This window comes from Aquila chrysaetos, chromosome 11, assembly GCF_900496995.4.
Source record: "Aquila chrysaetos chrysaetos chromosome 11, bAquChr1.4, whole genome shotgun sequence".
NCBI lineage: Eukaryota > Metazoa > Chordata > Aves > Accipitriformes > Accipitridae > Aquila > Aquila chrysaetos.
In genome coordinates, this window is record NC_044014.1 from 6465725 (window position 1) to 6491647 (window position 25923).

General features: G+C 37.8%; 1 long non-coding RNA gene across 1 annotated transcript; it reads right to left on the minus strand.

Moving 5' to 3' along the window:
* LOC115348563 lies at positions 1 to 25315 on the minus strand. Its single transcript, XR_003925852.2, has 5 exons — positions 25058 to 25315; positions 10281 to 10375; positions 3485 to 3555; positions 1988 to 2235; positions 1 to 955 (listed from the first exon to the last, which is right to left on the minus strand). It is a non-coding gene; the product is annotated as an uncharacterized LOC115348563 (long non-coding RNA).
* Positions 25316 to 25923: the final 608 nt, after the last annotated feature.

Sequence of the window (25923 nt, forward strand, 5' to 3'; positions counted from 1 at the left end):
CATTAAGTTGACTTCACTAATTATTCTGAGATTTTTTTTTCCTTTTCCTACTAAATTTTTTATTTAAAAGAGTAGTAAGAATAAGAGAATTGCTACTTTTAGAGAAAGATATGAAAAAACAATGTCTTCAAGAGTCTATTTATGCAATTTTTACTTGAATAATTCATCTCTCTGGTCCCCAGTGTTGTTAATGATAATGTGTGAATGTGGTAAGTAATCAGTTATGCTAGATTTGTGTTGAATATAGCAAAAAAGAATACATGAACATTTCAGACTGCTTTCTAATTATTAAAATTCTTAAAATAATTTCCTTTTCTCAGGATTCTCAATCTTCTCATTTTTTCTTCAGTCTTGTAATTTTCTTACTACTTGACTATTAGAACTTGTACCATCTTGTCTTGTTTTCTGCTAGTAAAAAATACTGAGTATTTTCTAAATAGTGGACATGAAATATTCATTATTTGTATATACCAAAATAGAAGGCTAACATTAGTAACAATAATGAAAAAAGCACTTTTTTTTAGGTGGTTCTAAAACTGTGGATCTCCATTTTGCCCAACATTCCTGAAATCTGGACATAGTTTTTTGGATACTGGCATTCCATCCAAGTTTCCTACACTTGGGAGGAATAAATTGAATGAATGAATTCTTAGAGCCAAATTACAAGTTCAGTTATGCTTACTTTTCAGTCCTCTGTGATTTTCTGATTCTCTTTTTCCATGTCTCTTCTGATTCTTCCCTTTTTTTTCTGCTTCTTCTTCCCCAATCTTTTTGGTTTCTTTTCCTTCTTCAAAGAGTTATGCCTTTTCCCAGCCCCATTTTCTTGTTCCAGATAATCAAAGCATATTTACTGGACTGCTGTGTAGGTATTGGAGAAAGGGGATAAATTACCAGCTGATGTTTTAATGCTGGTATTAACATAGTTAATAGGAGTGATCCTCTTCATGCTCAAGAACTGGAATTGAGAGAAGTTTAGACTTAGAGTGGTAGAAAAATATCAAAGCATTCTCACATCAATATAATCCAAAAATAACCTCAATTTCTCGTTATTTCTGAAGCGACTATGACTTGCCCTCCTTTGTAATTTTCTGCAACACTAAAGAGCAGTTGAAAGGCTATGTCTCTCGTTCCTGCTAGAGGCAGTGACAAAAGAAGTTCTTTAGATTTATAGTAGCAAACAAAGGGTTTAGCAGTGTAGTGGAGAAGGCCACTTTTGAACAAGGGAATCAGGTTGCGATTTGTTTCAATGCTGTTTTCAGCCCACAGATTTGGGCTGAAAATTCCCATCACCTCTTTTAGGACTAGGTCCTTTAGATCCTAGCCCAGAAAACATTGGGTTTATTATTTCCTTGCTTTTAAAGGAAGCATCTGGATATACTATGAAGTTAATATTTCATGGTATATTTGTTGTGGTGTAAGGGTATAGATATTTATTTTTAATGAGAAGACATTAGCTGCAGTTTGACAAGCTATTCATTGGCATACCACTGAATCTTCAGTGGTCTCTGAAGTACTGGCAATGTTCCCACTTATTTATTGTTGTGTTTTTATAACACAACAATTGTGTAATGTAATTATTGTGAGAATCTGATTAGTGACTTTTTGAGAAGGGCATGAAGGTTTACATTTACCAGGTTTAAATTTAAATTTACATGACTAGAGTGATAAAAAAAGCATAATCTCAGTTTACTGTAAACTGGGAAAAGATAGTCATGGAAAGGTTAGCAAGTATTGTAGAACAAACACAATCATTTTATACCTCTACAAGGCGCATTTTTTCATCTGCAAGTACTTGTAAATCATGAACACTGGATATTTGCTCACAATTTGCCTTTCAGTGAATGAGGGCACAATAGTTTTCTGCAACTGTATGAGCTTCATAGACCTGGCAGAAAGAGAAATTTGTAACTTTGGTTTACTAGGGATAATTTGAGGGGAAAGTGCTGTACTGGAGCACTCGGTCTTTGAAGAACTGAGACTGTGCTACCTGCTGTCTAGGTAGATGCTGTAGCAACGGTAATCCAAATTAGCCCAGTTTCAATTTATAACCAAAGCACTTTCAACAAGTCACACCGAGCACGGTTTTTGAAAGAAAGTAAGAGTTCACTGGTTTCCAGCTCTAAAGGTGTCAGTGGGGGATCCGAGTCCTCCTTTTGTCCTCCAACAGCAGGTCACAAGACAGGCATACATCTTTGCATCAGACACATGATGGAAAAGAGTCCACAGCACAAGTTTCTGTAAGGGAGAAATCCATGTTTCTTAACTGTGGCACAGAGGTGCAACTTCCTTTGGATTTTCCATGTCTTTCAAGCTCTCTGCAGAATCAGAGCAATGCTAAATTGTTGTCAAGAGAATAGAAAAGTGAGGCTAAAGCTTCGTGAGTTTTCCTTCTTGCCAATAAACCTGTTACAGCAACTTACTTTGTATCTAGAGACAGAAAATAAGGCTCAGAAAACATATGAGTAGCCAGTCTGGGTGTTTAAAGTGCCTGATTCACTCTCTGAAATGTAAAGTGCCTTGAATAAAGAAATGAAAAAAATAGAGGCATCAAAAATCAATCAAAAAAATTGTAGCTCTGTATATATGATAATGATACATGTAGATAAAAATGAGAGAGAGAAAAGACAAGTTCAGCTCCTGAGATGCAACTGTATATTGCCATTATGCTTTGCAATTTTAATTGAGTCATCCAGCTCTCTTTTATAAAACACCTTCCACAACAGTCTGAAACTTTTGATGTTCAAGAGATCAGACATAAACAAAACCACAGTCCTGTGCACAGTGGACACCTGTTTTATGCTGACACCGTGCAGTATTTATATTAACATTTTAAAATTTAGAATACTCTCTTTACTCAAAATTGAGTTTGTTTCAAAACAGCTCCAAGCTGAAAGAGACAAAAACCCCCCAAAACCCCCATGTTTAAAGCTCTTTTTTTCCTTTGAAGACAATATCAATTTCAAAGGCACACAAAGCCATCACAGTCTAAATTGAGATGAAGCTACCAGTTCCTAACCAAAGCACCACAGCCTCTGGAGTTCTTAGCCTTGTAAGAATTACTTGTAATCCTAAAAAGAATTGCAAAAATATTAAATAACATACTTGATATTACAGAATGTATCATATACACTACTTTGCATATATACCTATTATGAAAGTAATAGCTCAAATTGTTGAATGAATCAAATGTTGCCATGCCATATGGGAAAGCTATCTATGATTTCATTTGCTGTTATTTACTGCATAATTTTAAATCTATTTCCTGCAACATATCTGTAGTAAAATAACTGCCATAGCAAATGCTGTAATACCTACTCTCAAAAGCTTGCATTTTGTATTGCCATTGTTAGGACAAAGGCAGCAATGATATTCAGTGTTATTTCAATTTATGATTTAAATCTTGGGTACTTTGTTCTCTCCCATAAGTCGCAAAGATCTGGGTTCTCTCCCCAGTAACCTGTGCGTCTTCAGGCAAGTCAACTACCTTTAGTGGGAGCCGAAAAACTCCGAAGTGGTGCTGAGTTCTGGGTGACCTTCTCCAGCCAGAAGTTTGAACTGTGAAACATGAACAAAAATATCCCCATGTTTCCAAGGTATTTACACATGCTAAGCAATCTTAGGGCTTGTCACAGGTGGGTCATTTTTAATAAAAGGTAGGAAGATACGGTACATTTTATAGATATGTAAAAACAAAAGGCAGAAGTTGTCATTTATAGGTGTTCAAAATATAATTGCAGTAAACATTAATGTTTTGGTTTTAAATTCCTCTCTTTCAAAAAGTAATTTAAATGAGCAGGTTGAAAGTCTCTATCGAAACCGGAAAATGCAGGGTTTAGATTCAATTAATGTCTTCATTGAAAGGATCTAATTTCTGGGAAGTCTATTTTTATTTTTCCTGCAAGGCCAAAGAGTAGAAACATTTTGCTTCTCAGGGGAAAGGAAAAAAAAAAAAAAAGAAAGAAGAAAATAAATTGTTTTCTGCATAAACATAGAGTGTCTGATCAGCTTTAGTGAAACAGTGATTTCTCTATGAAATACCAGCACTTACCAAGTTGGCAGATCTTGGCATACATGTGGAGAATGGGGACAGTTTAGCTGCTTGCACAGCAAATGACCTCACATCTAATGGAAGGGGCATTACAGTGAAACATTCAGCTTTTGTTTCCTTTTTCAACATCTCCCAGCCCTTGCTTCTGTAGTAAGTTGACTTTGCGTGCCAATAGCAAAGCAGATGGGAGACTGCCCCTGCAACAAGCAGATTTTAAGTCGTGGCATAGTGATAAAAACTCTGAAGGCTGTCATCAAATGAGCGGAATAATGTCCCACAGAGAGATGGAATTGCACAAGCCACACTTTACCTCAGCAACACTGTGCATCTAAATGTAGGGATCACTTTATGGGATGCTGAAATGATTTTATATTTCCTATAACATTTCTTGAGCAAAAAAGAGAAGCTCAAAAACTCTCGTTATTCATTTCAGGATTGCGCAGAGTTGGAAAATCTTAGGGCTAAGGTGCTGTGCTTTCAGCTGTGATTATATCAGTGGAGCCTCTGAAAAAGGAAAACAAGTTATGTGGTAAACAAAGGGGATCCCAGCAGAGCAAAATCTTACTGTAACATCTGTGTTTATCTTTTAGCTGTTCTGGAGCTTTTTTCATGAGGAACACCTGGGAGAAAGTTTTGAAAACAGGGCAATATTCTAATCCTTACTAGTATGTGTTGCAAATGTATATATGCTAACAGGTAGCACAGCCTACTAGGAGTGGGGTTATAGCGTGAAACGGTGCTGAGCATTTGGTGTCTGTTTTGTGTATCTGGGGCGTTGCTCCAGGCTGTATCTAGGCTGGTGCCCTGAACTGAATCCCCGTGAGGGCATTCATTTAGATGAGTTTTTATTTAAAAAACTCATTAGATAAGTTTCCACTTCCCAGATTAGGTGGGTCTTCCAGTTAGTGTCATCCAAATAAAACTCGGTTTCTGTACTCTGAGACACAATGACATCAAGCAAAATGTGGTAAGTGGAAATGATCTGGAGAGTCTCTCAAGGAGCCCACTGCTGGTACTAATACACTAATGAGGACACAACTTCAGACACCAGCTGCAATAGTGAGACCAGCTAATGCTTATGTATCGATTCAGGCTTTCAGGTTCCCAAACCTCAGAAACGATTCATCACTGCACTGGAGTGCCTAGCAGGTTATTCACTGGAGCTGGCTTGGATACATTTCAGACCCTTTCGCTATGACACCATCCTTTGCTGACTCAATCCACTCTTCCACAAAAACCGTGCAAGGTACCAGAAAGAGATATCACAGACAGTCCAACAGAGCTGTTTGTCCAGTCACCAGGCTGGCAGCTATTGTTCATTCACATTCTACTTCCCCAAATCCCTTTTCCTGTATTTATCTATTGACCATATGTGTGAATGCTAAAATATATGTTTGAGACAGCTGGAGTGACTATTTGAAGACAGTAAAAAAGAAATGTTTCTCCTCATTTACATCTGTGCTTCCTATGCTCTGTTTTTATACTGGTTCACTTCTGAAAGGAGGATGCCTTTACTAGTGAAGAAGAGCCAAGAAGTACACCAGGAAATTGGGAATAAGTTCCAGGGCTATATACAGGTTAATTCCTATTTTCCATCTAACCTTATGCAAACACCTTGCTTACTGTGTAGCACTGTAACTGCACCAAAAACTGAGCTGAGTAACAAAAGAGGAGGAAGAAGTTCATAAGGATTTATTTAGATCTCCTGTTGATCAATGCATACCTATTCTACTTAGAATTTAGTAACTACAGATGAGCAGGACCTATACAATCTAAGAAAAGCAAGACACCCAGGCATATCAAACAAAATACCTCTGGCTGAGATGAACTTCCATACGGTATGGGATTTTATAGCACACACTGGCAAGAATCCATCAAATGAAGGGGAACCGACCTGGAAGATCCTACAACACATTACTGTCAAGTCAGCTGCAAATCATCAGTTCTGGAATCCAGAAGGGAAGCGAATATGCTGTGTGCAACTGATTACATGGGCCAACACTAAAGCTGAGTTAGGAACAGCACATAACACAAATCTCTAGCATGAAAACCTAACTAAATAAGGCCTGGATTTCAGCATCTCATCTGTCTACTTTTGTGATCTGTTATTGACAGCAGCCTGGCCCAAATTGGTCAGGAGCCTTCTGAAGGATGTGAGATCTCAGAATTAGAAGTGGGCTGCAACAGAACATAGCTAAAATTTTTTGTCATCTAGTAATAAAAAAAAATAAATCCAGGAATCTTTTTTTCTATGATGGTCAGAGACCTGTATGAGAATGAAATATGCAGCAGCTACCCAGATTATCTCTTTTGCAAAAGGGAAAATCACACTTGACTACAGAGAGGTTAAAGTGACAGGTCAGAAGTGGCTCAGGAGACAAGAGGGAATCTCTCAGAGACATTTAACTAAAGCCCTGGGATTCAGGGTCCAAATCCCTGAAAGAAGATGGGAACAAATGCTACTCTAATGAGTTCTAATGCCAATTATAAATGGTGTCTTCTGCTCGGTCATGAAACTGCATACGGCAGTGCAAGCAGCACATGGGGTTTTTAAATTATCTGGGTTTGTTCCACACACAAAAAGTACATCCTTATTACTTCTTTTTATGAGATCCACCTCTGGTACCTTATGCTTAATGATCAGTGCAATGTAAAACATCAGTCACTGCTACAAAAAGGAACACAAACAAGCCATGTTACTCTGCTGATTTATACCTAGTGTGGCTGAAGAGTAAACCAAGGAAATGCCTTCTTCTTGCCATATTAGAAGCTACAGATTATAGTAAGCACATTTTCAATATTTACTCTGTGCATCTTGGCTCAGGGCTGTCAGTGTTCTTAGAGTAAAGCCTCTTGCATGTATTCATAACTTAATTCCTTACTGAGACCCCTCAGATCTGTGTCAATAAATAGTTTCTTAAGATGATGTTACTATTTAAAAAAAGGCCTTTGACTTTTCAAATAAGAATATATTTTAAAAATACATTGAAGAATGCTTTCATTTCGTGTTCGTGGGACTCAGTGGGGGGGGGGGGGAAGTTATGTAGGTGTTTTCTCCCTAGTGTTTCTAACCTTTAACATGTTCGAAAATGCACCAGTAAACAAAGCAACCTACCTAAAATGCTTTAACAGTTGCTAAAATGTTTCTATCTTTTTGTCCTCTCCTGCACTAACCCACACACAGTTCAATGATCTTTGTGGAAAAGTCAGCTGAAATGTAACAGAAAATGATTTTCCTTTTATGCTATTTTACGAGATGAATTTCACAGGAAATTCTGTGGAGTCTCTTTCCCTAGAATATTTTGCTACTTTATAAATAATCTTTGTACATACCTATTCCATTTCTATGCTACATATGTCCAGAGTAAAATCAGTCTTAAGTCTTCAGTTTTTTGCACTTCCATCCTGTGGCAGACTGGAGATTGTACAGCAGCTGATAAGCTAATAAATATAACATGAAAATACATAATACATTCTATTGTTAGCACTATTTATCAATCCTATTACAAACAGCTGTTAGAGAATAAAATTAAGTCAGTGTTGCTGTCTTATATGGTGTTCATATAATAAGGAGCAGTCCTGGTCCAGGAAGTTTACATCTATATTGGCAGGTCAGAGGAGAAGTCGGGAAGGATTGATATACTGATGTCAGGTATCAAAAGGGCCAATCTGAAAAGCATTCTTCATTTAAGCCCTGTTGACTTTCCTAGAAATTGGGATGCTGAAAAAACCCTAGCTCTGAATGTTTGTCCAAGAATCCGAATTCAACATGGTATTCATATAATCTCAATTTGTCATCTCATATATTGTGTAATTTAAGATGGTCATTTACACTCCCTTTATAGTCAATGTAGAGAGAGTTGCATCTTCAGAGAGGAGGTCATCCTGTCTATTTTTGGTACAGATTTTATGATGGGATAAACTGCTTTGTGAGGTACCTATATAGGGTGATATGGTTGAGTATAATGCTATTCAGGAATATAAAAATAAAGGCAGGTGAACAGAAGCTAATTAAGATATTTTAAGACTTTAGTTCTCATGAGGGTTAAAACGCTTTCTGTCATTTTTTTTGTGATTTCACTTTTGCTTTGTTTTAAGCTGTCCTGACAACACTTTTTAGTAAGGCTGAAAAATAATCCCACTGGGAAACATACTTAAAAATATGCATGGATTTTATTCAATGAAGTCATCTAAACAATAAGATCATTAAACTCCAATCACCTATTTACATGTACAAGATATTATATCTTACCTAGTCTCATGAGCTTGGCCCTAAGAGTGACATTGCATTTGGAAGAGGTATTTCAAGCTGGCTTACAATCTTTTGAGAAAGAACGCAGTCAAGCCTAGAGACTTCTGCTGTATGACAGATTTTAGCAGATCCCAGACATTATTAGCTATAAGCATACGAAGGTTAGTTCACAAGTCAATGGTAATGATTAAATGTTGCTGTAAAAGGAGGCAGAATTTTAAGAGTGCACCAAAATTCTTTCTGAAGATTGTGCTTTTTGGCATCAGCCAATCCCTCCTCTGGCAGGGGCACCATTCCAGCTTTAAATCTTAGGCAATTGCTGCTTCTCATAACTTGTTGCTAAGTTCACAGCCTCTGTTTCTCACCAGGACGCCCAGCTTGCTTCAAATGAACATAAGCCTCTATTTATGAACCCTTTCTTTCAAAATCAATACAACATAAAAGTGGCACCAGGCAGAATTTTGCAAACAACCTGACATTTAATACTCGTTTGGAACATGTTATTTTAGGATCCTTAAATCAGAAGGGAAAAAACAAAATTAAAAATATGTCTCTGCTTTTGACACTGCCTATCTCCTTGTCCTCTTCTCCAAAAATGTCAACTCCCCCTCTGTAATGTTCAAAATGTTTCCCTAGTTTCCTGACATATTAATTCTTACATTCTGAGTGGCAGTCATGCTGTTTTCAGAGGTTCCGTTCTTGTCTGCCAAAGGCTAAAAATATGTCTGGTCACCAGTGCATCCAAGGTAATCCTATTCATATGTTGATGGTCCTTGAAAAGCCCTTCATTCCAACCTGGCAATGCCTACAAGTTACCTAATTCCCTTCAATTCTGCTTTTCTAGAATAGAAATTTTCCCTTAGTCCTGACAGCATCAAAGTACATGGGTAAAATGAGCCAATGCAGCAACGTTCAAAAAGATGAATGGGTAGAATGAACCATATCCATCTTTCACAAGAATAATGCTAAAATTCACCACCCTGTCCCACAGCTACTCAAAAATTATGCCACTGGTTTAAAAATAATGAAATTTTTAGCATAGAAGCTTGGATTCTTTTGTATTCACACCAGAGGCATCCTTACCCACAAGTAGGGGTTACAGACTACCCTAGAGTGGGATGGTCCAGCACAGTGCAGTGAGGGGGTAGGGAGGGACACGAACAAGGGCAGGACAAAAGAAAGTTATCTTGATACTGGAATATTAATTCCCGAACGCTAATGCTCTGTATTTGACTTTTAATTAAAAGAGAAAATTTCCTGGTGAAACGTGAGAGGGTCCCAAGCATATCCCCCCCTCTTCCAGGAGGGAGGTTCCAGGACAGCACAGCAGAGGGCTGCCCCTTCCCGCTGGGAATGCTCCCAGACCCTGCTGCAGCCAGCCCCTGCCCCTTGGGAGCTGCTTGAGCTACAGCTACTTAGTAAAAACAAGCTTTGCTTACAAAAGACAAGAATGTGTTGTGTAAAAATGCAATTAAGGATATACACCTGAAGAAAAGTAGTTGTAGTACACCCGTAACTATAATTTCTTAGCTCTGATAAATCATTACAGAAACTGGTGTTAAAAAACTCTATAGTGTTACCAGAATTACACGTTGAACTGTCTAAAGGCTCCAAATGGTTTCTTCATGAAGCACTTGCTCCTCACGTATTGGCTTCCCCAGTAGCAGCTTAGGTCTGCAGTGTTACAAAAATCAGTAATCTTCCACGTGTAAGCTGCTGTTCTGTTCATCCCTCCCTTGCCAGGCAGTGAGACTGTGTCAGAAAACATTGGGATCCCACAGAAATGAGTGCAGGTCATGAATTATTGAAGACAAGTATTAATATCTACAGAATGAATAATATATGTTGAGGCAAAGTCTCATTATTTTTCAAACCTCTTTTGTAACTTGACTCATTGCTCTTTGCATGTGAAATTATACTCATATAATCTACATTACAATCAACTAAATATTATTTTCACAAATCCAAATGTTAACTCACTTTTTTTTGATACTTCCGATTAGCTCCATGGAATCCTCCGCTGTAGGAGGAGTCATTATTGTTCCTGGAGGACCAGAGATGGGTTTTGAACATCCCTAAAGTTTTAGAGAGAGGAGATTTGAAAAACATTACATTTGGATAATTTACATTTAAAAGGTAAAAAGAAATGGAAGATTAGCCAGGGAGCCATGACAGTCAGTCTAAATTCTTTTTTGTTGTGCAGCAAGTGCTATTGTAGTGATAGCTACCTGAGGATAGTGGGAAGATAAAAAGAAGTTAGAAAGAGGGAGTCACAGGATGTCAGGAGGTGATAAGGCTGAACGATAATACATTTGTTAATAGTGACATTAAAGCTTTTTGCTTTGTCATATACAGTTCTAGAAGCATGACTATGTGACAGCTTCCCAATGCAGTATTTTTGGCTCTTTGTGGAGATATAATCCTCAGAAAAACTACCATTGCTCTGGATTTAAACTTTTGGCAAGGATCCCAGGAAAGAAATTTTGCAAGGGACTAAATTATGTAGGTATTGAATCAGCAGATAAAGAAACACATTTTTAGAACCATATGTGCTGGTACAGCAGAGCAGGAAAGAAGATGTCACCTATGAATATACATTTGTATTAGACTTCTCCCTTCAAATGACATCATAGCCTCTATTTTCAAGAATGTGCACTACATTTTGTAACTGCAGTTGCCTAGAAGGTGAAAAACAGACCATGATCAAATTATTCCATGCACGACATCTCCTAGAATCTGTGATTGTCTCTCCTTAGAACAGCAGTCTGGTTACAGAAAGGGCTGAGATGGCACAAGGTGTTTTTCCTCTTGGGTGTGGAAGTCAGGTACTTCAGGTTGACACATAACAGAGGCTGGATCCAGTTACGATAGAGCGTAGTAATCTGAAAACAGGAAAGAGTAGCTGTGTTTCCATCAACATTAGAAATGTAAACATTTTTATTTGAAAGGCTTATTTTAAATCAGAGTTAACAGAGGGGTTTCATTTACTCTATTTTAAAAGTGAGGATTCTCATGAGAACTCCAGCTGAAGTTTTCCTGTTCCATGGTTGGTAGGCGAGACTTCTCAAGAACGCAGATTTGAATGATACTTGTCATAGGTTGTCAAGGTCAGGTTAGATGGGGCTTTGAGCAACCTGATCCAGTGAAAGATGTCCATGCCCATGGCTGGGGGTTGGACTAGATGATATTTAAAGGTCCCTTCCAACCCAAACCATTCTATGGTTTTATGATGCTATGATTGGGCTAGGTGCCCTAAGGTTGGTCTGCCTTTTGAAGTCTAGAAATTCTTTTAAATTGCTTTCTCATACTCAGGTCCAAAGAAGGCCACATGATGTGACCACCACAGATCCGTGAACCACAAGTCCACATTTCTAAAGTAAGCAGCGTGCAAAGGCTGTCCCAAAATTGTCTGAGAAGACAACAACAAGCCAATCTAAGCCCGCTCTGTTACCAAAGGGGACCATCCCATCCTTCCTCTTGATCCTGCTTCCACATAACTACCCTTAAGTCATTGCTAGTATTATGTGGCCCACAGGGTAAATTTCACTATTCAAAGTGAACCATTTAATTTTTGGAGGTTACATTTTCAGTCTGATGATTCACACAGAACTGCATGAATACTAATGCTTGCTCAAAGAAGCACGAGGGAACTTGCAGTTGGAGGAGGTCAGGTTAGATAACCCCTTGAGATGATGAACCCACTTATGAAACTGCACCCTGATATTCTCCAAAATTCCTTTATTCTGAATACTAAAGCTTTGAAATATTGTGCATAATACATAGCAAGTTCATATCCACAGAAAATTTCAACTAAATAATTTCTAAAGAACAAGAGATTTTAACACAGAGATTCAATCATTACATCTTTCATTAAAGAAGTGGTAAGATAGTGTGCCCTGTATCACCTCACATCAGAGCCAGCTATAAAACATACAGCTGCATATTCCAATTCAGGAAGCATTGCACTTTTTATGTAGCTTGATTACTGTTAAAAAAATCTTATGAAAATGAGTAATGTTTGATGGACATACTGGCTGATTGTGTTTGCGCAATGACTGTGTAGACTCCCTGTAGGATGATCAAAATAAATAAATGCAAGGACCAATATAATTTCCTGAAGTGCAGTGAAAAAGTACAAATAATATTTCAAGTAAAATCTTTGCCTCCCAGCCTTAACTGTGCTGTGGATAAAGAAAAATACAATAGTTGCTCCAGCATGCTCAAGATTTCTGTGCTCGGAAAACAGCTGTGAAATATCACTTTTCTACTGCCAAAGAAAATGTTTAAAGTAACTTTTCTTTGTAATTTAGCTAATGTAAGCACAAAATGCTTTCCCCACCCTGTTTTTAATAACAAGCTAGCTTTGGTTTTGTCTTCTGTCTTTTCTTAAGTATCTAAATTATAAAATGATAAAGTTATTAACTTGCTTTCTGTGGTGTAATGGTAAATCTTAAAAAAAAAAATCAATTCAACACCATGGTGTTCTAGGCTGGTCCACTTTTCTGTTGCTCAAATGAAAGTAGATAAATTTATGTAGCCAACTTAGCCCTCAGTAATGCCACTACCCTGTTTTGGTCCCACAAAAATGTAATTACTTTTTGAGTTACTGGAATTCAATGCTCTTCAAATCTAGGCAGTTACCTCTGTAATAAACAAAACTAATTACGAAGAAAACATAAAAGTGTGTATATACCATTTTGACAATGAGATATAAAAGGTGCTTTATAGTAATACTGAAATGGAAAGCGAATCCCATAGCCAAAGTAAGTCCACTGGTTAAATTCCAGGAGAATATTCTCTATGTGGAGCTAACGTAACACATAAGAGTAGAACCACATATAATTTAATACAAATAAAGTAACTGGAATTTTATTTATTAACAAACTGTACAGTTTAATAAATTATTATAAATTAGTATATATTCAAAGCCTTATTATTGTATACACAAATTAATACACTTTTAGAATATAGATTTAGTCTCTTGTAATCCTTGTCAAGTGATCAGACTGTAAAAAGTAAGAAATGAGACCCAAAATAAGAAAGCACAAGTTTTTAGTATTGAAACCCAATCAAAAGCAGACTGCAACAAATCTGGCTATAGCTTTTCTGTATTGCCACACTACAACGTGTACAGCACCAACAGAAAAGATTTTTAAGAAGGTAGATTAAATAAAACCCTTTTCATGTCTTCAGATGGGAACTCATTGTACTGTTTTAACAGAGGCAGACAAAGAATCCCAGCATTATGTTTAGAGTTTAGCCAGGTCCTTGAAATACGTGACCTCTGATAATTGTACTGTTATTTGCCTGTTCCCATTTTGAAAGATCCATCTATACCTTCTAATATATTTTCTCTTTTGTTGAAATTAATGATCCAGCTCTGTAAAGATTTTCTTGTTAACATGCGCTAGTACAGTGGATATAGATCTCCCTGAATCAAGGTAAATGTTTTATAGCATCTGGTTCTAAGCTGCAGATTCTTTTGAGAAGTGGCAGGAATCTGGGACTTTATACTAGCTAAGCAGAGTGGGCAGATCACTTAACCACTGAAATCAGATTTGCATGTTTGATTTTTGCAGTATAAAGGCAAAGCACCTAAGAGAAGACAGCAATTCAAGAGATTCTACTATCTCTGTGATATACAGTAAGTTACCTTGTTTTACAAGGAGTATTTCAGTAAAGATTGTTCATTTGAATTATTTGCTGCTTGGACGAACTGAATGGCTGGAATTCAAGATCAAGTTTGTTGGACTCCAATGGACAGACAAGTGATGTATTATATTCATGTGTAGAGGAAACGAGACCTCTGCCCCTTCACAACATACGCAGTTTCAGGTCTACATATAAAGAGGGTGATAGAATAACCAAAGCAGGTAGGAAAGAAGGGGCCAGTATACTGATAAGCACATCAGCTTTTTAGCATGGTGCTAGGAGGATAAATGCAAATTCTTGTCCTTTTTCATGGGAATTAGGGGAATAGTTTGCCTCTAAGACAATGTTTTATCGAGGCTCAGAATTTCCTTGTGCTGATCCTTCACCAACACAATTTGTGAATTCCTGTGGACTGGTAATCCCCGACCTCAGGTCTGCAGGAACCATAGCTTTGCTAGGAATTGTGTACTATACTCAAAAGTAGAGCTGGTTCTATTTATCAGTTCAGTTGTTTCCTCAGACCTCCCTGGCAATGCCTTCAGCTCTGCAGTTCATCTTTCCTAGTACCTTTCCCCCTTTGAATTCCATCTGGCTCAGTATTTATTGATTTGCTAGGAACATTTTGACTTAGCTTCTCACAGAACAGATCAACTATTCAAAAGTCCCTCTTGATTTCCTGCTTATGTACATATGCTTCTTCCTATCTCAGTTTCCATTAATCTGTTGGTATCTCTAGATGTATCCCTTCACCAGTTCTTGTACTTTGTCATTTCAAAGTTCTGTGCACTATTTGGCATGTCGACCCTGCTTTTCTTCAGGAACTGTCTAACCATTGTTTGCTTTTGGGTTTGGGGGGTTTTGTTTGTTTGTTTTGATTTGATGATTCTAACCTTAATTTCTTGTGTGCAGTTTTGTTTTGTCATAGCCCTTTTGGGAGGATTCCCACCTACAGTGTGAACTTTAAGATCTGAATGTAATGCTAACTGTTCCATCTTCATCTATCTCAGTGTCTTCAACTTGATCCTTGTGCTCTGCAATTCAGTAGAATTCCATATTTAAATATGTATCTTAATGCCTTTGACACCTTGGAGTAAACTTTTTTTTTTTTTTACTTCTCTCTTTTCAACTGTCAGTTCGAACCTGTCAGTTCCACCACAGAAGCTATCAGGAGCTACACAAAGTAGATGCATTTTTGTGAATTAATATTTACAAACACCGGCAGTGGGAGGTGATTTTCATGAAAGAGGTTTCGTGCTAAATACAAAGTATTTGTGTGTTAAATTGTCCATCAACAAAGAACTAATGCATCAAAGAATGACCTTTACTTGTTCATCTATGCCATCAGTCTTAATTCAGAAACCCAGCAATACCCTTAAAAAGGATAATTATGTAGTTAACCTCTCTCATAAATCTTCAGTGTAAAAATTAGGTGTATGGGCTGAATGATATTTTAGCTTTCAGTTTCCATTTTATAGCATTTTCTTAGGCTAACAAGAAGAAACAGAGGAATAGCTTGTAAATTCAGGGGGCGTCATCCTAAGCCCTTGCTTGAATTCAAATCAAGGCCAAAAAGTCTGTGACGGAAATACCTCACATTATTTGCTTAATTTTGCAAAAATCTGAATACCATTTTAGTGAAGGCTCGCCTGTCCTTCTGCTGTAGAGAGCCTGGGATTGAAGTGTCAAGGCAGTGTATGTGTAACCTCAGCTCCCATCTCCCAGTACGTATTCTGGGGTTCCTGTATCCATCTTTGATGAAAGAAGGCTGATTATGCTTCCCTACAGAAATACACTTTCCTGAGAAAAGGTATCTAGAAGCAAATGGGCCTCCTTAAAACAGCGTATAAATATTGAAGTTGTGTAACATTTGATGTTTCTACCCTATAATAATGAGACTGTTGTTTGTAGAGTGCCTCCTGAAATACACATTACTGCTGCTCAACATGCAGTCCACCAAGGGCATTGCGAACAAGCTAAAGCACAGGCTGAGCACCCAAGGAGCCACTGCATGTGTAAATGCTGTCAGCTTAAGGACTTTTACTTCCTTAATGGCTTATTCAGGGTTATGTCAGTAAAGGAGAACTTCATTAGTAGAAATCAAGGTGCTGTCCTATGCTGTCATGATTTACAACTTACATTCAGACAAGCTAGCAAGATGCAAAAATAGCTTTAAATCATATCTATTTTTCATCTTAGATCTGGTCAGGAACCAATGTGGATTTTTTTTCTGCAATTACAAGTTAAAATAAGTTTAAAAATTTGCCCTAAAACTAGCAGACAACTGTCCTTTCTGAAAGGTTGCACTGACAGCCAGGGACTGGCAGAATGCAATTTGAAGACATCCATGCAGAGCAATGTCATAGGAGCTACTGTCCTGAGAAGATTCCCTTCCTTTCAAAGTATGTCTGGATAATCTTTCTCTACTGCCCAAGAGTTATTCAGTGATTTCCATTTCTGTGTCTGTGCCTTTTCTTCTTGTCCAAAAGGATCTGTCCATCCTTTGTGATCAGATTCAGGAATCATTCCAGAGGTAGTGTTTCTAATTACAGGCACGCTATTTTCATATGTGTATATTGCTGCAGCTATTTCTTTCATCTGCCTTTCCTCCTCAGTAGACTCTAAGACGTTTAGTCTTAACTTAGAAATTCTGACCAAGTCAGTTACGGAGCACTGGACAAACGTTAGCTACAGAGTGACTCTAAGCTGATGCCTAGTATAATTGCTTTTCACAGTAAAAATGCTACACTTTCTCTTTTCATCCCAGAAAGAGTAGCATCCTTCCTTCTCCAGCTGAACTAGTAAAATCAATACAATTGTAATTTCACTGAGTATCATGTTCTTGCAATTATGACAGGCTGCATTCTGCGAAACACCAGAACACGATAATCAATGCAAAGAACTCCAAGTATTAGACCAATTCCCTGTTTTTCTGTAAGTAAACACAAACACATAGACCATTTATCTCATTCAATGCAAATTCCATTAGATTCTACAGAGAGTTTGGGCTCCATCTGCAAATGCAGCTGATTGTGCTTTCCTCATGTAGATCTGCTAACTCCTACTTTCAGACAGCAGATTTAATCACTGAAAATAAATTACTCAGGAATTAGCTTCACAGGAAAAACTGGCTCAAAAATTGATCAATTTTATTGTTTCAAAAAGTTCATAAGTGTATCATTTTTCCCCAACGGACACATCTCTCAGAGAGATATTAACTGTAATGGAGCAGGTTAAATTATTCATATCTTTATAAGATGGGCAGGCTTATCATGATGTGAAATCGGTAAAATAGGTGAGCTATGGAATCTATGGAGGGTCATCTATCATAATGTACTAGGTAACCTTCACATACACGCCCAAGTGTCTTTGATTAAGGGCTTTTCTTCCATAACTTGTGATAAATGCAGGAGTATTAATATTCATAAGCTTGTTACTGAAGACAGAGAACATATTCCAAAACAGGAATTGGGCAGTAGCTAGAGAGAGAAAACTTTAAGCTTTCAGGAAGAAAAAAAAAATAATAATAAAATTAAAAATTGCCCACAAGAGAGAAGAAAAGGGAGTTAGTTGTAGCAATGCCATTATAAGAGTGATGTAAAAGCTCTGTAGGAAGAAGGTAATTTATTCTAAGACTACTAAATTAAGTAAAGGATGTAACAGGAAAATGGCTTTAGTAGTTGAAGTCTGGGGAGTTCCAGCAGCCCATAATATAAATAGGGACCCAGTCTGTTAAAAAAAGATATCTGCTACAACTATGACATTTCTTCCCTCTGATTTTGTGTAGCAAGTGTCTGTAGCATTAATTAATGCAACAACATGTTGTTTGCCAGAGATTCATACACTTTTAAAGAGGTCCCTCTAGGCATATTTGGAAAAGTTCCACAAACTGATTGCTGATTTCTCTTTCTATTCCAGAAACAGAGGTAACCTGAGTGCTAACAATCATTGTATTTGGAAAGTAAATTGATTAAGCTAAGGAAAACAGAACAGAGAGTGAGAGAGATTGAGACTGCAGGAAAAAAGGTCATCTGAAATGATGCTAAAAAAATGTCCGTGAGACTGACATTCCATTCCTTTGCTCAAACATCTGCATGCTTCTTTGTATTTTTTATAAAAAACAGTTTGGGAATAAACATTGATAAGAACACCCATATTTTTATGTGAATTTAAATTTCAGAAGCAGACAGGAGAATTAACTACTTATTGTTTTCCATTCTCATGTTTATAACTTAAAAGGTTCCAGTTACCTGGTTAGACATCAGAAGGAATAACATGGGATATAGGTGATCAATTACTCATCAAAACCAAGGAACAAATATCCCTCAGGATATAAACTTCTTGGCTATGCTGTTCAGCTTTTGCCTTTGGGAAAATGAATGCATTTTCAAAATGTTGAACTGTTTTTTTCAATGAGTAAATTAAAAAAAATTAAATTCAGCAAGGATATTGCAAGATCAAGCCAATATGAACATTTTATTGTGCAATGAAATTCATTCTTTAGCAGAACTTGCAGATAATATGTAAAGTCCTACCAAACTATATACAGGAAAGATTGATTAGCTAGTAGCTGTAAAACCTTCAGCTACACCCCTATCAGTTTGGCTCATGTCCTGCTTTGTTAAGTCAACAAGGTAATAGAGAGAACCTGATTAAGGCAGAAGCTGTTTGCATCCTCATGTTAAATGCTTTGATATTACTCCAAGCAGCTGTGGTAAGCTGAAATAATTAGTTGAGGTCATCTCAGTTGTTTACTCTCCAAAAATCAGTTTCTGCTTCACTGAAGCTTTTTTTTTTTTCTTTATGGGCAGAATATCTGTATTATCTTTTTAGCTCTTAGCCTCCTCTTCAGTCCTTGTGCAAGCAGGACAATTCTGGAACATGAAGGTTGGTGGTGTTTAGCATTTTAAATCACTGCTGCTCTCCCAGCTGTGCAAAACATATTATTGCTATTCCACCAGCTACATTCGGCTTTACAGTTCTCTTCTCGTGTGGCTTCCAGAAATCTGAGGTGAGATTTCACATGAAATTCATCCCAAAATCAGAGGGGATCTGTTTTGCTAAAGCCTCGTGCAGAGCCTAATGGCACCAATGGAAAGATTTATTTTGATTTTCACAGCTTTTGTATTGCGTCTCCTACCTATCCATAGAGACATCTCATCTTCCTCTTCTGGCAGATGGTTGCCCAAGAAACAGCTTCAACATTACTACTCTTGAAATATCAGGGAAACCTATTCCCACACAAGTTCTAATATTTGGGAGTTATTCCTCCAAAATAAACTCTTGACTGACTCTTTCTAGTACCAACTCTAACTGCTGGATCTTATACAATCCATTAAATTTCTCTTTTCTTGTCATTATAATGGCTTTCTTTTTTATTTTCTGTTCATTATGTATTTATTGTTTAGAAGATAAAACCTTAATCTTTCCTTTCCCTCATTTCTAACAGTTCAGTCATGCTTATCCAGTACAAACTTGATTTAATTTCTTAGCAAAAGCCACAGGGAAATTGAGGAGGTGCCCTTCATTAGTCTCTCTTGTAATTACGTTTCTAACTCCGCTTTCTAAAATAGCTCTTAGGTGCCTTCAGTTCTGGGGCTGGTTTGAATCTGATCAGTGGCTCATTATCTGACATTTTTTTAAAACTGCTGAAACAGATAAACTAGCCTAACTTGGAGACTACTTAGTGTGTGTCCAGTAATTTTAAGTAGGAGAAATTGCAAGGAAATGCATCAATTCCGCGATGGATTTGTTTTCTCTGAACATTGTGATATTACTGCTAGTGAATAATAATCCATACAGATTCAACCACTTACAATAACAACGCTTAACTCTATTCCGTCCATCATAAGGACAGTATATACTCGATTACATAGGCAGAGTCAATGTATACATTTTCTAGTATCTGGAACAGCTAATATGCCCCTTTAGCTGGCTGATTGACTATTTTCGTGGTATATGAGGGAGACTGCAGTATTTTTCTTAAGTTGGCACAAATTTCCAGTCTATGGAACTATCAGTTCTTTCTTTATCTTTCTTTTCTGTGTCTTCCCTTTGAACATAACCCCTTGGAAAGGGGGTCTGTTCCCCCTTGATGAGCAAATCCAGTTTCGGAGGGTACATCAGGACAGAAATTCCTGAAATCTATATGGCTGCGTAGGGAGACAACAAGCATTAGAAGTAAAACCCTTTTGCTTTAAGAAAGAGATCATTGCTGCCCAGAGGAATTCAAACTATAAAAAAGGGATAAAAAACCAACCCTCAACAGAAAGCAAATCTGACCTCCTGAACTTCTTTCTCCTGGACTGATGAAGAGTCCTCTTGGTCAATGTCGTGAGAGTCCTGAGGAATACATAAGACTAGCATCCCTCAGGTCGCCATTTGGCCATGATACAGACTGGATCACTAAATTTTGCTGTTCTCAAATGAACGGTCTTTGCTCTCTGACCTATACGATCTGGTGTGACTCTAAAAATGAGGGAGGAGGCAGGGGGTGGTCAGCCCTCACATTTCTTATGAAGCAGCCATCAAAATTGCCATTTATTTGTTTCCCTTTCTGTAATGTCAAATATCCTATCATTGGAAACTGGACTGAGAACATTATTACAGTTTGCCTTGAGGTTAATTCATCAGATTAAGAGCCCTATAAAAAAGATAGTAGCTCCTTAGCCTACTAACTCTAGGCTTTGTAAAAAATCCAGCTCCACAGGCAAACCTGAGCGTTGGTGGCTGGTGGCATATAATACATGCACAGTACAGCAGCGAGTATACAGGTAGTACCTGCTAGGATTTTCAAAGACTGTCTTTGCAGCTGCTTCAACAATAAATTAATAGTATCGTTTGGCTCATGTTTTCTCTTCTACCTCACCTGACCCAAACTCTCTGACATCAGGAAATTGTGGGTTAAAGAGTAGAGTGACTTAGGTTTATCCTAGTCTTTTCTGCTGGAGCTATTCCATAGCATATCTGATTCAATATTCCCTGCATCTCTGAGATGCATCTCAGACTCAAATCTGTGCCATGCCCTGAGAGCACTCCAACCCGTAGGCTGTAAACTCAATTGTAGATATCTTTATTTCATTCCAAACCACCGAGTACTTAATTAATTTTACAAAACCCTACAGCTATGGCAGATTAAGCCCTCTGCAAAGATTACCTATCGTCCTCTGAGAGCACTTTCCTGGAAGGTAAGGAATGTGATTTGAACCTTATTTTCACTTGTATTAGAGGAAGACCTTCTCTCACACCTCAGAGAAGTGTTTTAACAAATATGCCACATAAGCAAAGGGTCCAATGTCCCTTTACACTACTTAATGAGTAAACTACACAGGAAAAAATTACTTAAGTGTTCACTTAAGAGAGAGAGAGACTAAAGGCAATGATGTTCCCTTGGTTATGGTCTGTACCAGCTAGCTAGGTCTTGACAGCTCCCCATTCAAATTGTTGGCTCTTACCTTTCTGTTAAGCACTTCCAGCCATTGCCCAGGGATCCCAGGAACCCTAGGACTCAGGGCTTTCATCAGCCCTTGCCTCCAGCTTTTCAGGACATCAGTTCTGCACTTTCTTCCCATGTTCTGATCCTTTACTCTCATGCCACCAGTTATCTCTCTAGGTCTTATCATTCACTTCCCTTCTTTCCCAGATGCTGCACACATCTGGAAGAGGAATGCTAGAAAATTACTGGAATTTGCATCCTACAGATAGGCTCACATCAACCCTACAAACCACCCTAACTAGGCCATCAGTCCTCAGCTCTTCTTTGACACATCTGAGCATGTCATCTCTCCCTCAGCTTTCCCCATCCTCAAGCAGGATCTTACTGCCTTTCCTAAGAAGTGCAACAGGATCCAGTACCTTTTCCTGTCTCCTACCCTATCGTTCTCCATCCCCCTTGTGATGTACCTTCTCTTCAGATATACCCCTTCCTACCTTTTCAACCAAGTATCAGTGACAACCTTTCTACCCATTACAGTCACACACAGGGAGAGACATGGTCAGCCCACATGCTGTAACTGGCAATTAAGCCGTACATGCTGTCTACTCATTTGTCTCTGTGAGTAAGTATGAGCCTCAGCAAATCAAGCATCTATTTCAAAATGCTTTTTTTACTCCACTAGACAAATGAATGAGACAACCCGACCCAATTATAGCCAAAAAGATGCTACCATGTTGCTCATAACAAAAAAGTAGTACCTTAATCTCAAAAGAGATATCTATAATTAATTCCTCCACTCCACCCTGGTCTTTTTCTCATCTTCCACTGGAGACCTATTAAGTCTTTTAGCCAAGTCTCAAGCTCCTGTTCTGATTCCTATCACCTGGGCCTCTTTGTTTCACCATCTGCTTTTCCACAACCTTAAAGGACCCAAGCGTCCTTTCTAGCTGCTGCCTTCAGACTGGTTGGAAATCTTCAGAAAGAATTTTCCTGTCTGTCTGGTTACCAGTAGAAGCCTCCCTAATTTCCTGCTAATTTATTCATCCAGCACAAAGTGAAACTTCATGCCACACTGGGTCATAAATGTCTTCTGAAATTTGAAAAGGATTGTGGAAAGGGAATTTTCACAGCACTTCTCCAGAGTATGCTCTGACATTTCAAAATCCAGTGGGGAATACAGATACCCAAAACGTGCAAAAAATCCCAGTTCCACAACTAGAGACAAATTTGGATGTCTTCCTTGCTCTGAAAATTCTGAGAAGTACAGTTTAATCTGAGAGTGATTTGCATCTCTCTCGGGTCACCTCAGTTTTTTCAGCTTTTACTTAGCAATGCACAGTTTACACCCATTTACAGACATCTCTGGCTTTGGACCAGGAAGACTCTGTTAAGAGGTGATTGAATTTATATTCATCACAGAAAGCAATTAAGTAAAGGCAAAGCATGATTAAGGACAAAGCAAAATACAAGGATGGGAGCAACAGAAACAGAAATAATGCAAATACCCTGTTCAGTCCCTTGAGTCCTCTTGCCTGCGGCTATACCTCATCTCTTTTTTTCCCAGGGACTGTCCTTACTCTCCTGTTCTTGGCAAAATCTATACTCACGATTTTATCCTGATGTTAATATATTAGAATTGGACGCCAAGAGCACTACAATGGGATAATACTGGTTTTAATCCCAAATGAATGAACTGCAATTACATAGAACAAAATACTAAATCAATTATAAATGTTAGAAAAAATAAAATAACATGATTTTGGTTTTCCTTTTCTCTGAGTTAGTCATCTGATTTCATTTTTCATCTTGCAAAGTACAGTTTTTCTATGTCTGTCTGTTTCTAGTGTTAGTGTATTGCTATTTTCACAGCCAGAAAAACTGCAAAACTCATTACTCTCTTGGTTTTGTGCTTGCTTATTAATTTAGTCTAAACTATCAAAAGGAATTCTACTGGAGCATCAGTTCAACAGTAGGAGCTAAGCTGATCAAAAAGTAGAGGTTTCCATCTTTAAGGAAAATTCTGTTACCAGAATAAAACTTACTTTTTTTCCCAGAATCCAAACCAACAATTTGAGTTAGAAATGTCCAAAAACCTACAGGTTCTCAGCGAACCTGACATTTGAGAGCATTAATTTAATTGGGTATGTGCAATGCATTTCCAGGGATTTCTACAAAACACTCCCACTGCAGACTGGCTTAAAACTGTGGCCTGAGGCATTTTATGATGAATCTTTTGGACCTTGATTTGAATTCAGAAGGAGTTCATTAAACCCAAAATGTTTTGAATCAATTTTCAAAAAAGAATTTATTTAGGTAGAAATATCTATTAACAGCTCAAAAAAGAAGTGCCATTAGTGGAAATAGGTGGCATACATATATAGCTTTTTTAAGAATTATATTGTCAACTTCACCAGTGTTTCCTAATAAATCAGAGATGTTTTGTCATAATCATTAAAAAATGCCATTATAAAGGTTGAAATGTACTTGCAGATGAAGCAAGAAGAAAGATTTGCAATTTCTTACTAGCAAAACCAGAGCCTTTTTATGTCAAAACTAAAATTTTCCTTAATACTGAAATGTTAATTAAACCAGTTTTCAGCAGAAGTATTTTATGCACTGAAAATCACGTGGGTTTTTCAGTTAAAAAAAAAAAAGCAAAAACCAGTCCAGTGACAATTTTGAAAACTTGGTAATAAAGTGAGTTAAATATTGATTAAATATTGCAAAGGATTTAACTTCAAAATTCTTTTCAGATTTATCTTCATCTTTATTTGTTTGCTTCTCTAGGTCCAGCAGCCTATAAACAAAGTGAAATAATTCAATACACACTTTTTGCATACTTCTTCCCAGAAAAGCAGGTCAAGATCTAAGTTAAATCCAGGTGTGCATGTGGTGTAAACACCCTTGTTCAGGGAAGGATTTACCTAAAATCAGGGGATCAAAGGCCGCCTGGGGCTACACGCGCACTGGGTGATGAGATAGAACCGAATTATACCAAATTCTTGCCAGCAGTCCTAACCTGAATCTGCATTGCGACTGGATCAGGCCTTGCTGTAGTATTTGCTCAGATAGCTCATTCATAAAGTATTACTTATATGGGTAGAAAACACCTAATAATAAAACCAAACAGACTCCAGAAATATTGTCCTCATCTGGCATCTTCTGTGGTCTAGCCACTACCAGTGGAAAGGGAGAGATTGTATCATTGCCCAGCTGCCAAAGCCACAGTGCTAGGACTAGTCCCCAATTTGCTATGTACGGTAACATCACTGTCTACATCGTGCAGCAAGAGTTTAAATGAAATAAGTTTTCAGGCAAGTTCTTTCAGTGCGCCTGTCAGGTGTCACACAGGAATATAAGATACTGAGATCCCCACAGACAGGATCGACAAGGAAAGATGAGATCCACAAACACTACATGAAATTGTGATGTAACTTCCCACGGTTAATTCTAAACAAAGGAAGGGCCGAGATTTTACATCAGCTGGGCATTGCAAAAGAACTCAAGTTATTCCAGACACTAGAACTAAATGGAACTGTTTCTGACTTTCTTCTTCCTCCAACAAGCAGGTGCAGGTCTAGTGTGACTTCTTCCTATAAAAACTTGTCCAAAAATATATTACTGCAATAGAGTGGCATCCTGAAATGAGGGTTTATTTGCCAATAAATAGTACCTTCAGATCAATGCAAAGTCTCTGCACTGGGGTCTCTTGAATCTGCACAAAGCCTCAGTGGAGTCTGCAACTAAATCCCAAGCTCGAGGGTCTGAGCAGGAGAGAACCCTGCAGCTGGAGATCCTCACCAGGACTTCCATCTGACTTCACATATCTCGCTCTGGGTAATCCACTCTTTGGAAAATCATTATGATTGTGAGTATCCTCATTGTTATTACCTGTGATGCAGAACTTCCAAACAAAGGCATCAGATGTAAACAAAAGTAAAAATGTGCCACTGGATTTGATTTTTGGTGGCTTTTGTCACATGTATAGGTGTTATAATTTTTAAGACTATGGGTTTCTAAACATCATAAGTAAAACTGTTGCCATTATTACAAACAGAAAAGAGCTTCAGCATTGCATAGGCAACATTACTCCAATAATTTTGGAAAGGTATAGCCCTGAGTCTACCAGTATTAGTAACTGCAAGTTTTTCATATATACTGTTTTGAGAGAGCAATGAAAAATGTGTATGACAGAGCAGCTTCAAGATGAAACAGTACACCATACTCACTAGTTTTTCACCTGTTGCAGTCATTTGGAGTTTAAAAGAATTTTGAAATTGAGAGAATTAAAAACTCTTCTAGCTGCCTATGAAAGGCTGATGGGAAATTACATTCTTCTGATTAACTTAAATAGTTTTCATTTGGTATCCAAAGGCACTGCGCTACATTAAGAAGTTGTCACTCCCTCCATAACCACTAAGAATGGAAGGCTTCTCCCCAAGTTTGAGTGGGCAATAGGAAGGTCAATATAGATTCGTTATATGTGGAGTAAAGGAGCGTAAGATCTGGTTGTGGCTAATGCCAGGACAAGGTGCTGGA